Source organism: Syzygium oleosum, unplaced genomic scaffold (assembly GCF_021117445.2).
Source record: "Syzygium oleosum isolate NSW1041296 unplaced genomic scaffold, Sole_v2.1 Sole_v2.30, whole genome shotgun sequence".
NCBI classification, from domain to species: domain Eukaryota; kingdom Viridiplantae; phylum Streptophyta; class Magnoliopsida; order Myrtales; family Myrtaceae; genus Syzygium; species Syzygium oleosum.
Window position 1 is genome coordinate 1541012 of NW_026607514.1, and position 6000 is coordinate 1547011.

The following is a 6000-nucleotide window of genomic DNA, read 5'->3' on the forward strand; positions in this document are numbered from 1 at the left end:
ATGCCACTTATAATATTCATATTCATTCTGAAATTTAAAAAGAGATAGAGAGAGAATGAGAAAGAGAATTAATTAATTAATTAATATATTAATTGCAAAAGTTGCACCCCCACGAGAGGACATCGGCCCTGGTCTTCCGGGTCTTACTAGATTATCTTTTTTCTTATTTCATTCTCTCTAGTATTCCTAATTCCCTTCTTTGCTTGTAAAATCTAGCTACATGTTCCTTTCTGATTTTAATAGCTTTTTTGTATTTGGAAAAACATTTCGCACACTTTTTAAGTTAACAACTTAAAGAAATTACGACTTTTGATATCCTGAATTATCTCGTGTCGTATGTAATCCATGTTTCGAAAGTTCGAATATCTTGGATATTAAGAGAGCGACTTTCGAAAGATGTTGTTTCTTGAGTAGATAACTTTCCCTGACATGTCCTCTTCTTCTCATAATATCCAATTTGAATCCATGACTATGTTATTTACTAACCCTCATTAATGTTATGAGATTACCGTTGAACAAAACTAAACACATTGAAGGGAACATCATGCGGTGTGAACCGTATTTACACCGAACATGGTATTCCGGGTTCGATTATTCTTCACTTAATCGACAACCTTTCACCCTATATATCCATCCACATTCATGCACTCACCTTCCGCCGTGCATTGCGATATCCATCACATTTAATCACAAACTTTCTTTACACGAATATTTGACTGTAAACGAAATGCGCAGAGAGAATCGTGTTAACACAATAATAGTAAAGAATGCTTAATAATCATATTTAATTGTGAGATTTTTTTTTCTTATTTTCAGAATTATTGCACACGTGCTATGAAATGAAATGAATGTGTTGATAGAAACCCTAAAAAAACCCTTCTTGGCTTAATTACTTTGAGAACAATACCCATCTATCATTTGTGGAACATTTTACATGCATACACACCCGATGAGATGTGATTATAAATCAATTTGGATGTCACAGGACAGGATGGACGCCCCTGCGGTCCAGCATGTCGAGTTTCTGACTGCTCTGACATTGGGTGTAACATCATGCATGGATTGGATATACATCATGTCGTGGTAGAGCTGGTGCACGCAGTGCACGTCCTCAATGCATGCCATCTGTTGCCCAACCACCCACCAAGTACATATTTATTCCTACCCTAGATCCATGTATGAAGATATAATAGAAAGGGCAATTATGTCCAAAAAAAAAACAGGGGGAAAGATTAGAGAGGCTAATGTATTTCTCGTGTTAGAATATTCAAATACTAAGACTGTTTATTTCGCGAAAAAATGAATGATTTAAAAAATATATTTTTAAAGATGATGGTTTATATCGCTTATAAAAATGAATGACGATGAAAAACGATTGTTTATATTGTTTATAAAAACGAATGAACGAAAAATATTTTCATCGTCCATAAAATATTTAGCTATAAATTATTGTCGACAATGAATACGTTTTTCATTGACTAATTATTTCACGCGATACAATAGATTAATTTTAGGGAAAATATTTTCATAATCATTCATTTTCCGTGAAACAAACGGAGTTTAAATCGCGCCCTGACCTAACGGTTCAAATAGTTAGCAGTAATCCTACAAAATCTCACGTGGTATCAGAACATGGGACCTTGAATTTAAATCTTTTTAGGCCATTTATTTGACTCATTCATTATATATTTCTGCGCTTAGCATTAGGCCAAAGTCCAGCGTGTGCATGAGGGGAAGTGTTGGAACATTTATATACCAACGGCTTAAAATTTTAAAACGAACGACAGCGATCCTATGAAATCTCACGCCACGTGCCTCGTTTTTCGGCTTCAACATGTAGTTGCAGTCGTATCTACTTCAACTTTGAACTAATATAGAATTAATATAAGGAATCTCCTTCATTTGATGGATGGACCATGGAGCCCTAGGGGGCACTTATCATTTGAAGCATTCTTGCTTTTATTGGACTTGTAGACGTGAGGTGACAATTTATTCATATAAACAAGACAGAATATGGAGGACAAACACTATATATAATGATATATCGAGTGCCTCCGTAGCCTGTCCGTTTATATTACAGTGACGATAAACTTCACGGATGCATTTATTATTTTAACATATCGAGCTCTGCCCCCTCCCAATTCCTACCTGTATCTTTATCTTCCTCAAGTACGAATAAATACCCTTTGAAAGTTTTACATCTCGGGGATCTCGAGATCCGGACGAGACTCGGGATGAAGCCTTTCAAGATTTCTTTTGGTACCTAACAACTTATTCATACAAAGAAGACAGAATATGAAAGGACAAACGCTGTGTTAAAATGATACATCGAGTGCATTAAAAGTTAGATAAGAGACAAAGAGATGAGGAAAAGAAAAGAGAAAAGGTTAATGGAATTACAATGCGGATCGAAAGAGTAAAATTAGAGGAAAGAGGAGGCTCGAAAACCAAAAGGGGAAATGAAGGGCGGGGGAAAGGGGAGGAGGGCGGTGGGAAGTGGGGATTGCATCGGAGAAATCGGCGGAGCGCCCGTGCCTCCTCGTTATCCTCGTTTCTTTCTTTGCGCTCTTTTCCATGCCCCAACAATAACAACATTAATTATACTTAAACATTAATGACGATGATGATAATAATAATGATAATAAACCCTACCTATGTAAGATATTTCCTCCGATGAAAGCAATCATCTTTTTTCCATATTACAAAGGTCTAATTAACGAGTATTGAAAGTATTTTCTAACCATGCGTTTGTTTTGGGGAAAATTTCGTGGTAAAGGGAAAATAGAAAGATGTTTTTTTCCTTTTTCGGTTAGGAAATTTGTTTTTCTAAATTTAAGTATGCATATTTTCTTCGACCGTGGATAATTTTTTGTTGTCCGATTATTTTCAGCAAATTAAATGCGTGCAAGTCTAGAAACCTAATTCATGGAAAAGATTTTCGCTCAAATAAACACACCTTAAATAAGAGAAGGTTTTCATTTTCTGCGTTGATTACATATAATGTACCAAAAAGAGTCCGTGCATTGGATATAACAAACTTAATTTCTGTACTTGATCATTTACTTTATGTATTTTTTAAAATTCTGTACTTGATCATTTAAAAGTAGGGGTGAGCACAATTTGGTTTGTATGAAAATATCGAACTGAGTCTTAAATGATACAGTTTGGAAAAAGGCAAAACCGAAATAAACTAAACAAGGATTTGAAACCGAAGTGAATTGATCAAATTGAATATTTCAATTTAGTTCGGTTTGAAACCGAACCAAATCGAATTAATCACGAGCATAAAGTATTCATAAAAATCGACTTAACCTCTCTCTTTCTTTTTTTTCCCTTTTTTTTTCGCTCACATATTCGTCTCTTTTCTTTTTCTTCTTACCTATTATACTTCTTTCCCTCTCTCCTTCTTTTTATTTTTCTGTCCTACTCTTCTCTCATACTAAAAAAGTTAATAAATACAAAACAAAAAATAATTTGGTTCGCCGGTTTGGAGAAAAGATCATACTGAACTAAATTATCAATTTTCAATCCAGTTCATTTTATGAACCGGAGTTTTGAAATCACCTCTTCAAATCTGACTTCAATTTGAACTTAATTATATTTAGCCCTATTTAAAAGTGCCATGGAATACTTGTAATGAAACCCCTCTTCAACTGGGGTCATGTAACATACTGCACAAGAAAAGTTTCAATTTTAAAACACGTTTTCCACACTTTATTAAGGCAAGTAATGTATCTGAATATATATTGCAATGTATTTTGTCGATGAGTGTTTCGGGGATACTTGTTAAACATACTTAATAAAGAAATATTTGATTTTTAAGGAATCGATAGTGCATATCACTTGGATAGTTGGTGCATAAAAAACTACAGCATGTTTATTTATTTGGGCACTTATTTTTTTGGTCAAATATTTGGGCACTTAACAAGTACACTTATGGCACCTTTTGACAAAATCCAGAAACTAGTAAAAAATCGATATAAGTGGCGCATTTCAAAAGTTTAAAATATGTTTTTTCGCTCTTCTTCATAACTTTATATATAACTACTGTCGCATCCTCTTATTCGCGTAAAAGACGTGGCTTATATGCTTGACGACGGGGGCTATGGAGAAATAGATACTTGCCATTGGATACATTTCGCAACAATCTGGGCTACACAATCGGGCTAACAATTTGGTTGAACATAATAGATAACCAAAATTAGATCCGGATATCAACAGGGTTTGGATTTTGACGTTAATATTTCTCTCCTTTTCCCTCGTAAGTTCATAGATGTGATAAAGTATTTCATATTGTTTGCCTACGGGTTGATATGCCCTTTATGTACATGTGATCTTTCTCTATCTATCGATTTAATTTTGGATTAGACATTCTAAAACGGTATCAAAGCCGGATTTTATTCTAATTTATTTTGTGTGCGTAGCCTCGCGTGTCAATCCTAATCCATAGAAGCTCTTTATGCACAAGGAAAATGGTGAGCAGACGGTGCCGTAAGTCTTCCAAATGGAACGGTGGCTTCTCCCCCTTCGCTTCTCCAACTTGAATGACGCGAATAGATTTGTTTCTTAAAATAAAGAATCAATGCTCTCTCAAGCCAAATCAAGTCTGAATCCAGTACATACAATTAAAAGCCATGCAGCCTAACCTTTCCTTTTGTCTCCCCGTTTTTCTATATGTATTTGTGTGTGTAAGTGTGAAAGAGTGAGTGAGAGAGAGAAAGAGAGCATGCGTGTCGGCTAGTGTCTTTAAAGTCTCCAAACAGAGAGAGAGAGAAGAAACCCTTAGTCCTGGGAATGCTCGTTACCGCTTCGTCGTCTCTCTTTTTCATTGGGGTTTGAGTTTGAAGACCTCGTTAATGGTGGACAGAAACTGTTTTCGGGATTCATACCCACCTCCCGTTTGACCCGCTCTGAGGTTGGTTTTGAATGGGGACCAACCTCACATCATGGACAGTGAACATGAACATGGGACAACCCCCGTCCATCCCTCTCAATCTCAACCTCAGAACTATATTGTATATCCCTTTGATTCTTCCTTACTTCTCTTGTGATCGAAGCATGCATGCGATATTATATGTGTCTGGCGATGGCGACTACACGTGCGCCTTGCCTACAACAAAGAACAAACATGTCCCGCGCGTCTTGATTTAGTTGCCCTCTCCCCGCACGTGGGTTATAGTTTATTTCTCCCTGCATAGCATCCAAAGAGAGGGTCAAGCAAAAAATTTATATACGTGTATGTTTGACTATTATCGCATATGAACTACTGCCATCTTATTGATCTCGGTTTCTTGGGACCTCGGTTTGCCTGGATTAGCTCCTTTTATCATAACTCCTTCATTCAGGAAAGATTGGACAAACCTACCATGACACATTTGAAAAGGCTTCATTCTGTTCATAGCCCTCTCCTTCCAGGGGTTGATCCCTCGAAGAGGGATGACCGTAAGAGGCCTGTTCGATATGGACTAATTGTGAGGAGTTCACTCTCTTGTTGCATGGTATTGGGAACTTTAACAACAGTAATCTTTTTTCCTCAGATTGAGTTTTTTAAAAAGGAGGTTAAGAACCGGAACAAGAGTAGATTTGGAAATATTTTTCCAAAGATAAAACAGCTTTTAAAGAGACTTGACGGCATCCAAAAAGCATGAGATTACCTACCCGGTTCTTACTTGAAAGGAAGTGGGGGAAATTGGATTGTGAGGGACAAGGATAATGAGAATCACGTGCTCAATTACTGCAATCCAGATGTGAGCTCAATCCTTTGATTCCTGCTACTTGGAATAACAGGCTGTCTGATCAAAGCCTGGAGTGTTCTGAATGCATTTATCACTGGTGAGGAAATTAAAAGAGCTCTGTGAGATCTCAAACCTAATTAAAGCTCCTGGTCCGGACGGACTTCAAGCTCACTTCTTTCAGTCCCAATGGGATGCAGTGGGTAGGTCTGTTTGTGATAGTATAAGGAATATTTCTGAATCTCGCCGCATCCCTCCGGGTCTCGGT